Source organism: Macaca mulatta, chromosome 13 (genome assembly GCF_049350105.2).
Source record: "Macaca mulatta isolate MMU2019108-1 chromosome 13, T2T-MMU8v2.0, whole genome shotgun sequence".
In the NCBI taxonomy this organism is placed as follows: domain Eukaryota; kingdom Metazoa; phylum Chordata; class Mammalia; order Primates; family Cercopithecidae; genus Macaca; species Macaca mulatta.
The window spans coordinates 70,607,700-70,620,099 of record NC_133418.1 but is presented as its reverse complement, the minus strand read 5'-3'; the positions used below and the strand labels follow the sequence as shown (position 1 = coordinate 70,620,099).

The window sequence follows — 12,400 nt, the reverse complement described above, 5'->3', positions numbered from 1 at the left end:
ATTTCTGTATGAATTTCCTTTCAGGAGAGTGGGGAAATGATGAAAATTGTGTGTTATATAAGGTTTTGCCTAATGGGTGAGAACCACTGGTGTAGACCATGCTGAAGACAATCGGGAGCCCCTGAAAACGTTCAAGCAAGGGAGTGACATGATCAGACCTGCATTTTGGGAAGATCGCTCTGGTTGTAATGTGGAGAACAGATTGTAACGAGCCAGCCAAGGTAGCATGAAGACCAGCTGGATGGCTGTTGCCATATTCCAGGTGAGAAATGAGTATGGCCTGAAGTAAGGTGTTAGTAACAGAAATAAAGAAAGAACATAATGATATTTTCTCCCTAAATTCTCTAAAGAGTTAGCTTCACTTTCCCAGAAATATATGCTGTCAAGACCAAATGAATGGTAATATTTCAGACATCCTGAAAGATAATGGGGAAATACAGTTATGTGTCGCATAATGACATTTTGATCAATGATAGACCAAATATAATAGTGGCTCCATAAGACTATAATAGTAGTGTTACAGCTCTTTTAGAATTTGTCAAGCAGGCTTTTTGGTTTTTGCCAGAAAGCCCAGAATAAAAGAAAAGACTCTGAGCACTTTGTGAGGCCAAGGTGGGTGGATCACTTGTGGTCAGGAGTTTGAGACCAGCCTGGCCAACATGGTGAAACCCCGTCTCTACTAAAAATACAAAAATTAGCCAGGCGTGGTAGTGGGCACCTGTAATCCCAGCTACTCGGGAGCTGAGGCAGGAGAATTGCTCGAACTCAGGAGGTGGAGGTTGTGGTGAGCCGGGATCATGCCACTGCACTGCAGCCTGAGCAACAGAGTGAGACTCTATCCCCCACCCCACCCCCAAAAAGACTATAATACTGTATTTTTATTCTACCTTTTCTGTGTTTAGATATGTCTAGATACATGAATACTTACCATTGTGTTACAGTTGCCTACAGTATTCAGTACAGTAATATGCTGTACAGGTTTGTAACCTAGGAGCGATAGGCTATCCCCCCTGTCATCTGGATGTGTAGTGGGCTATACCACCTAGATTTGTGTAAGTGCAGTCTAAGATGTTTGCACTACGATGAAATTGCTTAACAATGCATTTCTGAAAACACATTCTCAATATTAAGTGACACATGACAGTATGTTTACAACAGGGATGTTTCCCCTATTTCTCAAATCGTATCAACAGTGTAATGGTTAAAAGACTAGACTCATCTGGGCGCAGTGGCTCACGCCTGTAATCCCAGCACATTGGGAGGCTGAGGTGGGTGGATCGTGAGGTCAGGCATTCGAGATCAGCCTGGCCAACATAGTGAAACCCCGTCTCTACTAAAAATTCAAAAAATTAGCTGGGCGTGGTGGCAGAAGACTGTAATCCCAGTTACTCAGGAGGCTGAGGCAGGAGAATCGCTTGAACCTGGGAGGTGGAGGTTGCAGTGAGCTGAGTTCATACCACTGTACTCCAGCCCAGGCAACAGTGTGAGACTACGTCTCAAAAAAAAAAAAAAAAAAAAATCTACACTCTGGTTAAGAGGTTTGAATCCTCACACTCTGACATTTAAGAGCCCTGGCCTTGGGCAAAATCCCTCAACTTCTCTAAGCCCCAGTTTATTTTTCAGTGAAATGGGGATTTCAACTGTTGCTACCATGTTGTAATTTCATGAACATAGGTATTCACTTCACCTACTTTTTAGACCAGCCCTGGCTCTAAGTAGAGACAATTTCAAAAGCAAATTGTTCAGTTATCTTTTGAGTAGTGGTATTAAATTTATATTTAACCATCTACATGATCAGAGTTTGACCCATTTGTGACAAATTTCGGACAATTCTAGGATTAGAATGGCTGCCTATAATTTTAGGTTATAGAAGAGAGTGAAACTTATCTGTTGGCACCAGGCTTTAACCCAATGGTAGATGTTCCCTTCTTATAATTTGTTAACATTTTGGGTGATCATGAAGTACTTTCTAAGGACTTGGGAATGAGGAAATAAGATTGCCTTCTGAGAATAAACTGTAGGATCAGAGCAGAAAAATACTAAATTTTCTGAAGGAGACAGGCTGACTCTTAGGCCAGCTAAAATGTCAGCAATATAATTAAATATATATTAATATAGCTAAAGATATCCGTCAAAAAAGGATTGATTGGCCTAGGTAAACATATAGACAAAACTGGCAGTACCTCTCCAAGTTTAGAGTAGGGGAAAGAAAGTCTTAACCATTAGCATAAATATTTCTTTCTTTCTGTTTTTTTGTTTTGATTTGTTCTGAGGCAGGGTCTCGCTCTGTCACCCAGACTGGAGTGCAGTGGCATGATCTTGGCTCACTGTAGCCTCCGTCTACCGGGTTCAAGCGATTCTCCTGCCTCAGCCCCCCAAGTAGCTGGGATTGCAGGAGTGTGCCACCAGATCTGGCTAATTTTTGTATTTTTATTTTTATTTTATTTTATTTTTTTTGAGACAGAGTCTAGCTCTGTTGCCCAGGCTGGAGTGCAATGGCCGGATCTCAGCTCACTGCAAGCCCCGCCTCCCGGGTTCACGCCATTCTCCTGCCTCAGCCTCCCGAGTAGCTGGGAGTACAGGCGCCCGCCACCTCGCCCAGCTAATTTTTTTTTTTTGTATTTTAGTAGAGACGGGGTTTCACCGTGTTAGCCAGGATGTATATTTTTAGTAGACAGGGTTTCACCATGTTGACCAGGCTGGTCTCGAACTTGACCTCAGGTGATTTACGCCCACCTCGGCCCCCCAAAGTGTTGGGATTACAGGCATGAGCCACCGTGCCCAGCCTAAAGTCCCTTTGGCCATGTAAAGTAACACTCACAGGTTCTGTGGGCATCTTTGGGGGACTTCTTCAGTGTGCCACGGGGTCTTCTAGCCCATTTCCATATATCTGATTATCTATCTTTATTGTTACTGCTGAGCAGGATTCAGATTATGACTTGACTTCCCACATAGGCTGTCTACGGAGAGAAAATGCACAGCGCATTCAGACCTTGAAGTTTCTGTCCCCATGACAGAGATTTCTCATGGTAAGTTTGTAAAGTGTCTTCTGATGGTGAATTGGCTTCTCTTTGCCTTGACGTCAAGGAGAAAATGCACTAATCAGGCAAGTGAGAAAATTCTCGTCCATGTGAGAGTTTAATTTCTCATTGTAAATGAATAAAGTGGCATTTGGATGTCTAGGATCTGTCAGGGCCTACACCCAGGACATTGGCAGGACTGTTTGTGGGCCATATCCTGAAAAGTGGACATCCAACTATGGTGCTCTGGTACCTCCTGCATGGCCCCTGCGGTCTTCCTTGGATGACACCTTGACTGCTTCATGGTCAGGTCTCTCTCCTCTGATTTCTAGATCACTCACTTAAGAGGATGAAGTAATGTTGTCCCTAATTTTTTTTATATATATATATGCGTGTGTGTGTGTGTGTATATACACACACACATATATATATATATATACACACACGCATATATATATATATAGAGAGAGAGAGAGAGAGAGAGTTTTACATTGAGTTTCTGGCCAAAGGACCTAACTAATATTTTTTAATGTAGAGAAAAACTCCTTTAGAAAATATTTCAATGGACATTAGAGTTTTGTTTTGTTTTGTTTTTTAAGACAGGATCTTGCTCTATCACCCAGGTTGAAGTGCAGTGGTGCAATCTTGGCTCACTAGAACCTCTGCCTCCCAGGCTCAAATGATCCTTCGGCCTCAGCCTTCCAAGTACCTGGGATCACAGGTGCCCACCACCATGCCTGTCTAATTTTTTTGTATTTTTGGTAGAGACAGGGTTTCACCATGTTGCCTAGGCTGATCTCAAACTCCGGTTCTCAAGTGATCCACCTGTCTCAGCCTCCCAAATTGCTGGGATTACAGGCATGAGCCACCACGCCAAGCCTGTTTTGCTTTTTTGAGACAGAGTCTTGCCCCATTACCCAGGCTGAGGTGCAGTGGCATAACCACGGCCCACTGCAGCCTCAACTTCCTAGGCTCAAGTGATTCAACCACCTCTGCCTCCTGAGTAGTTAGGACCACAGGTGTGAACCACTATGCCGAGTTAATTTTTAAATTTTTTGTAGGCATGAGATCTCACAATGTTGCCCAGACTAGTCTTGAACTCCTGGCCTCAAGCGATCCTCCCCGCTCAGCCTCCCAAAGTGCTGGGATTACAGGGGTGAGCCATAATGCCCAGCCTAAAACATGCTTTTAATTAACTTAAAAAAGTGAATAAAATGTATAGTAAACTTGAAATCAGAGTGCTTTTGAAAGAAATGAAATGTAAGACTTTTAACCTAGGTGGTTATCAATGGTCATATCAGAAGATTGAAAATATCAACATTATAAATGTCAAACTATAAGAAACTTGAAAATTCTTTTAGGAATGTGAAGGTGACTTAGAGCTAGCAGGTGCTTTTCACTGTGTGCATCAAGCAGATTGGAATAAATATTTCCCCAGGGTGTAACAATCTCCTAAGCTTTCTCTCCTACACAGTGAAATTACTACAATCTAATATTCAGTGTTACCAACACCTTCCCTTACATAATAAGGAAATTAAAGCATAAAGTAGGAAAAACAAGCTGGATATATTGAGACAACTCTGGATCAACACTTCCTGGAAGGTGGGAGGACGGATTTATTCCAACCTCTGAGCCTCCTGATTCAAACATTTGTTTGGTTGTCCTTGGCCTAGGATGCCTTTATTTTTGGCCTGGTGAACACCTCCTCATTCTCCAAGATTCACATTAAGTATCAGCTTCTTTGTGAAGGCTTCTTGCACCCTAAGGGTAAGTTGACCCTTTTCCCATCTTCTTTGTTAACACTGCGTACTCTGTATTTTTTGCAAATATATCTTACTTTCCACTATATGTGAGCTTCTTGAGGGCAGGGATTTAAATATATATATGTATTTTATTTACTTAACATAGTACTTACTAAATGCCCGGTGCTATTCCAAGCACTACTTAAATATTCGGTCATTTAATCCTTGTAATAGTCCCATGAGGTTTTTTATTATCTCCATTTTGTAGATGAGGAACCTGAAGTGTAGAGTGTTCAGTAACTTTATTCCTCCTTGTTTCACCAGAACCTAAAGGTGATTCTTTGCATACAGTAGGCATTCGTTCATTCAATAAATATTTATTGAATACTATATATATATATGTATATATACTCTTCTAAGTGCTAAGATACAGCAATGAAAAAAGATGAAAAAAAACCACCACCCTTTTGGAGCTCACATTTTGGTTGTCAGAATAAGAAAAAAAAAAAAGATAAATAAAATAAACATTTGTTCCATAGGTGGCAATACATTCTGCAGAAAAAAAAAGCCAGTAAGTGGGAAAAGGAGCACTTGGAATTGCAATTTTGGATGGGTTAACAGGGAAGGGCTTACTGAGAAGGAGATATTTGAGGGAAGGAGGTGAGTGAGTGAGTGAGTCATATCTGGGGGAAGAACATCCCAGGAACAGCTAGTACAAAGGTCCTGAGGCGCCTGGAATGTTCCAGGAACAGCAAAGGGTGGGGAGCGTGCTCCTAGAATAGAACAGAGAAGCGGGAAAGAAGTAGAGGATGAGGTTGGGAGGGAATGGGCAGTGAGCAGAGCATGTAGGGCATTAAAATAAATTTTCAAGTTGAACTTTTACTAAAAATACCTTTGGAGGTTTTTTTTTTTTTCTTCCAGCCTACGTCATGCTTTTCTTTTTTTCTTTTTCTTTTCTTTTCTTTTTTTTTTTTTTTTTTTTGGGACACGGTCTCACTCTGTGACCCAGGCTGGAGGGCAGTGGTATGATCTTGGCTCACTGCAACTTCCACCTCTTAGGCTCAAGCGATCCTCCTGCCTCAGGCTCCCTAGTAGCTGGGACTACAGGTGTGCACTATCATGCCTGGCTAATTTTTGTATTTTTTGTAGAGATGGGGTTTCATGATGTTGCCCAAGTTGGTCTCGAACTCCTGGACTCAAGCGATCCAACCACCTCAGCCTCCCAAAGTTCTGGGATTACAGGCCTGAGCCACCACATCCAGCCCTTTGGAGGGCTTGGAGGGTTTTTGAGCAGAAAAGTGATCTTCTTGAATTTATGTTTTTATCAGTATCACTCAGGCTTCTGTGTTTTAGACTTATTTTCTGTTTTTGTTTTGTGTGTGTGTGTGTGTGTGTGTGTGTGTGTGTGTGTTTTGAGACAGGGCCTTGCTTTGTTGCCCAGGCTGGAGTGCAGTGGTGCAATCATAGCTCACTGCAGCCTCAAACTCCTGGGCTTAAGAGATCTTTGTGCCTTGGCCTCTCAAAGTGCTGAGATTAGAGTCATGAGTCACTGCGCCTGGTCCAGGCTTCTGTGTCAAGAAGAATCTCAGCATGTCAAAGATGGAAGCTGGCAGACTAGTTTGGAGGTTCCCACAGTAATTTAGGTAAAAGACAGCAGTGGTAGTAGTGGAAGTGGTGAGAATTGGTCAGATTCTGGACATATGCTGAAGGTTAATCAGACAGATCTGCTGATAGGTCAGATGTGAGGTGCGGGAGGAAAAGAAGCATCCAGTATGACTTCAAGACTTTGAACTCTGCAACTGGAGAAGAGAAGAAAAGGAACAGGTTTGGTGATAGCACAGCAGTAAGCAGCAATCGGGTGTTGAGTTTAGGACTTGTTAAACTTGAGATGTCTATTATTCAAATGATAATATTAAGGAGGCAGCTGGATGTGTGAATCTGGGGTATAGGGGAGACATGCAGACTGGACACTGTTAGCACATCCTAGATGATAGTTCAAGTCATGAGATTAGAGGAGATTGCCGAATGAGTCAGTCAAGATGGAAAACAGAAGAGGTGCAAGGGCTGAATCTTGGGATGCTCCAAGTTTTGGAGGTCAGAGAGATGAATAGGACCCAACAGAGAAGACTGACAATGAGCAGCCAGAGCAATAGGGGAAAGGTGGGATAAGTGCCCTTCTAAAAGCTGTATGGAAAGTAGTTCAGAAGGAAAGAGTAATCACATTCTACTCAGCGATCAAGTAACATGAAAATTGAGGCTTGGCTGTTGGATGTAGCAACAGGGAAGTGGAGGAGACCTTGACAAGAGCAATTTAATTGAAGTGGATTGGATACATAACTGACTATATTAGGTTTAAGAGAGATATTGGACATGGGGAATATAGACAACCCCCAAGAAAGAAAGAAATGGAGGTAGTAGCTGAAGGAGGAAGTGAGGTCAACAGAGGATTTTTCAAAAATGGGAGAAATAATGTTCATAGATTGGTGGAAAAGATCCAGGGGAAAGGGATGAGCTGATGCAGGTGATTGAGAGGAGAATTGCTGGAGTGATGTCCTTGAGTAGGTGGTGTCAGGTTCACAAGGAGAGCAGTGACCTTTTCTTTTCTTTTCCTTTCTTTACTTTTCTCTCTCTTTCTTTCTTCTTCTTCTTCTTCTTCTTCTTTTTTTTTTTTTTTTGTATTTTTTTGTAGAGATGGGGTTTCACCATGTTGCCCAGGCTGGTGTTGAACTCCTAGCATCATGCAATCTGCCTGCCTCTGCCTCCTGAAGTGCTGGGATTACAGGCATGAGCCATCAAGCCCAGCCAGCGGTGGCCTTTCCTAGGGGCACGGAGTGTTCCTCTACAGTCACAGGAAGGAAGCCCAGAATATGGGCATGATGCAGCGGTGGGTGTTTGTGGGAGCTCTCTTCTGATTCATTCTATTTTCTCAGAGAAATAGGAAGCAAGGGCATCAGAACGATGAGGGGAGGTGAGTAAGTAGTTGAGGTTTGAGGACAGAGAAGGTGTGAAATAGTCACCCAGGAGAGTGGGAGAATAAAAGGGCCAGGGAAATTCAGCGTGATTGTTAGCCGCATTAAGGGCCTACTCAAAACTTATGATTATGAATTTAAAGTGAGATCTCTTAGTATGGTTTGATTCTTCACTAGTTGCATTTGGCTGCACAGGTGTACGACTGGACTACGCGGAATGTCTAACAAAGGTCATTGTTTAGTCAAGTGAGTATCTCAGTGTCAGAGGGGGCAAGGGAGCTAAGGGTACATCCAACATAATATAAGTGAATTTAAGCTGGATGAGGTATCAAATGAGCGCATACATGAAAGAGTAAGTTGTTTCCCTACTTAGAATGCATTTTTTTTTTCATTTTATTTTTATTTTATTTTATTTTTTTTTGAGACGGAGTCTCGCTCTGTCGCCCAGGCTGGAGTGCAGTGGCCGGATCTCAGCTCACTGCAAGCTCTGCCTCCTGGATTTATGCCATTCTCCTGCCTCAGCCTCCCGAGTAGCTGGGACTACAGGCGCTCGCCATCTCGCCCGGCTAGTTTTTTGTATTTTTTAGTAGAGACGGGGTTTCACCGTGTTAGCCAGGATGGTCTCGATCTCCTGACCTTGTGATCCGCCCGTCTCGGCCTCCCAAAGTGCTGGGATTACAGGCTTGAGCCACCGCGCCCGGCCTTTTTTTCATTTTAGAGTGGGGTCTTGCTCTGTCGCCCATGTTGGAGTACACCAGCATGATTACAGCTCACTGCGGCCTCAACCTCTTGGGTTCAAACAGTCCTCCCACCCAAACCTCCCAAGTTACTGGGACCACAGGCATGAGACACCTCACCCAGCTCTGGAATTCATTTTTTGTCTCCTGTCCATTGCTTCAAACTCACTTTATTCTTAGTGGTCCATATAAGAACTGTACTCCCCAGAAAACAAGCTTAATGTTAAGCTAGTAAACATTGCTCTTGGATCAGAATAATTTAAGAAGAGCAAATTTTATATCGTAGGTCATGGTGTACAGGGGTTATTCTGTTTAAATTTTTCCTTAGATTGTTTAGAATTCTTCTTCCATTCAAATTTTAGCTCATTCTGGGAGCAAAACACACTGACCCAGGATAGATGCTGGAGAGTGACTCACAGAAGTTTCCACAAACATACAGCTTTTTTTTCTTTTCCTTTTTGGCCAGGAGTCACTATTTTTATTAGTGTCTGGTAAATGATACTTGAGTAGATCCTAATTAGGGGTGTGTGTCAAAGGGCATGATGGTGAGGGGACCCTTATTACCTTTGGGTCCCTGTTTGGCTTCAAATTTGTATTCAGCAGGCGGAAAGAGAGGCAAATGCTACCATCTGTCCTTGGCCAGGGAAAACATTTACAATGCAGACTCTCCTTTCACTAATCCAAGCTGGAGATCAGACAGAACCAAGAAGCAACGTGGAAGACCAACCAATCTTTCTTAGGAACCTAACCACATCAGCACACCCACCATTTCCACCTCCCTATAATTTAAATATAGCACAAAATAAATGCTCTGTCTACCTTGCTCTACATAGCCATCAGTCCATGCATAGCGCAGCCACTCCCTGACCAAAGCCGTGTTACTATATGTGGCCAGGGACCTTGGTGAATATGGGGTGTGTGTGGTGAGTGTGTGTATGTGTGTGTGTCTGCTATTTTAAAACTAGTGGCCTAAAAATAGTTGTGTACACATAGAAAATGCATGCTGGTTGAGTGGTTGAGTTCAGGATTGCCAAACCCCAGAACTCAGCCTGGGAGGATGGCAAGTATAATACATCTTATTCTATTACCTGAATATCTTAACCAACGGACAATCAAAAGGACTCCAATATACAGGCACTCCTACTCAGACCAGTGGTTCTCAACAGGGGCAGGACCACTTTTTGGATGTGGTTTGGGAATTATGGGTGCATTTTTGGTTGTCACAGTGATTGAGGGTGTGCTCAGTGGTATTTGGTGGCTGGGGCCAAGACTGACAGATGTGTGGAACAGTTCCACAGAACAAAGAAACTGTTCTGCCTGACTTTCAAATGCCCTGCAGGGCATTGATATGGATGAAAAAATCTATTTATAATTATTTCAACATAGACCCTAACTCCAATTTTCTTTCTTCTTTATTTTATACTTATGGCATTATGCAAATTAAAACTTTTTTTTCCTTTGCGAAATTAGATTATATGATATATGAATTTCATTTAAAATCATGAAAGCAATGTTTTATTATACAAAGGGGATAATGGGTGTGATATGATGGAAAACTACCATGCTAGATACTTACGTGTATCCAGACATCCTTCCTTGGCAAATTTATAGGTTGTCTATAACTGCATCTAACCTTATTCATAAAAGGTAGCAATGCATCAAACCCTGCAGTCCACATTTAAATCCTAAGGTGTGAAGAGTCTCGGCTGGGGGCTAGCTGTGATTCCTCCTCCTTATCCCAATTAGGAGGGAACTAAAAACAGGAACTACCCACATTTTTTAGGGAAAAGGAAATCACAGTAAAAATGTGTGTGAGGATGGGAAATAAGAAGCTCCAGTTGGTGACAGGAGCAAGGGAAAGGAGAGTTTGGGGCTGGCCATCAAATTAAGTAGAAAGCCCCATCAAGGACAGAGACGAGATTTCTCTTCTAGACCTCCACCTCCAAATACTCCTCTGCCACAGATGTACACACACAGCCCATTGTTGTCTCTAGAAATGTCAACTGCAAGTCACAGTTACTCCATAGACACCACAAACAGACTCCCTTTGTTCTCAGGATATGTGTTTACACCAGAATATGTCATCCACTCAGCTCCAGACATTCCACTGAATAAAGGTGCCAAGGGAAAGTTTTGGAAAGGTTTTCAGAAGAAGATCTAGGGCTGAGTGCAGTGACTCATGCCTGTAATCCCAGCACTTTGGGAGACCGAGGCAGGTGGATCACTTCAAGACCAGCCTGGGCAATATGGCAAACCCCTGTCTCTACCGAAAAAAAAAAAAAAAAAAATTAGTCAGGTGTGGTGGCACAGCGCCAGGCTGAGGTGGGAGGATCACCTGAGCCCAGGAGGTGAAGTTGCAGTGAGCTGAGATTACACCACTGCGCTCCAGTCTGGGCAACAGAGTAAGACTCTGTGCCCCTAACCCCTCCCCACCGCCAAACAAAGAAAGAAGATCCTGGGAGGCAAATGGTTTATTAATCAAGACCCTACAATTACAAGGATATGAGGCCTTTTCCCATAATTAGGGTGAAGCAGCTGCAAATAATCACGGCAGGAGGGAGTAATGCATGACACCACCTTTTTTTTTTTTTTTTCCTGCAATGACCTCCTGTCACATCTGCTGCCATATTTTATGCCAGAAACTGCAGTGGAAAGTGGTTGAAGGTTTGTTGTTGTTGTGAAACCATCCCTATAAACTTTACAAAATTAATCAGGAAAGAAGGGAGGGACAGTAATGAAAATAAACCTAGCTTGCAGCATAGTTGGCATTAATCATGAGGTCAGCTCCCTCTTTGACCTGCTTCCTCATAGTTGTTTAGTGCCTGTTGTATTAGAATTTCATAGATCCTGTTACAAGATTATAGTTCCCCTTACGTGCTTCATCGGTAACAACTTGAACATTATAAAACTTTGTTTTCCATTTGAGATATTCCTTCAGGTCCTGCATACCAATGAAACTGCTGACATCAGCTGGTCTGAAGGACCCCAAAAGGAGCTGACTCACCAAAGAATGCAGTTTCCACATCCTAATGATTTCATCCCCTTTATTCCAACTGATCAATGACCCCAATTTTCCAGATCCTCACCCTCTATGATCCCCTTAAAAACTCCAGCTTATAGTTCCTTGGGGAGATGGATTTGAGGGTCACCTCTCATCTTCTTACTCAGCACCCTGCAGCCATTAAATTCTTTCTCTGCTGCAAGCACTCCTGTCTCAGTGTATTGGTCTGTTACTATGCAGTGGGGATATGAAACTGTTGGTCTTGTCACAGTTTGTGTTTTGTTTTTAAGAGAGAAGCAGGCTAATTAAAAGAGAGGTTTTAGGGAACAACCAAAGAGACGGTTTGATATTGAAAACTCATAAAATTGTGGAACACTGGCCAGGCACGGTGGCTCACGCCTGTAGTCCCAGCACTTTGGGAGGCTGAGGCAGGCGAATCACGAGGTCAGGAGGTTGAGACCATCCTGGCTAACATGGTGAAACCCCGTCTCTACTAAAAATACAAAATATCAGCCAGGTGTGGTGGCAGTCACCTGCAGTCCCAGCTACTCAGGAGGCTGAGGCAGGAGAATGGCGTGAACCCAGGAGGCAGAGGTTGTGGTTAGCTGAGATTGCACCACTGCACTCCAGCCTGGGTGACAGAGCGAGACTCTGTCTCAAAAAAAAAAAAAAAAAAAAAAAGGTGTAGAACACTTTCTGCTGCTCAGTATGATGTGAAATCTCAAGTAAAAGGATTGGCTAGGCTGGGAGTAGTGGCTCATGCCTGTAATCCCAGCACTTTGGGAGGCCAAGGTGGGTGGATTGCTTCAGCTCAGGAGTTCTAGATCAGCCTGGGCAACATGGCAAAACCCCATCTCTAAAAAAATACAAAAATTAGCCTGGCGTGATGGAACACACTTGTAATCCCAGCTACTCAGGAGGCTGAGGCAGA

At 43.1% G+C, this 12,400-nt stretch overlaps 1 non-coding gene across 1 annotated transcript; it reads left to right on the top strand.

Annotated features, from left to right (window-relative positions):
* Nucleotides 1-512: 512 nt before the first annotated feature.
* LOC114671998 (U7 small nuclear RNA) lies at nt 513-574 on the top strand. Its single transcript, XR_003722200.1, has one exon. It is a non-coding gene; the product is annotated as a U7 small nuclear RNA (small nuclear RNA).
* Nucleotides 575-12,400: the final 11,826 nt, after the last annotated feature.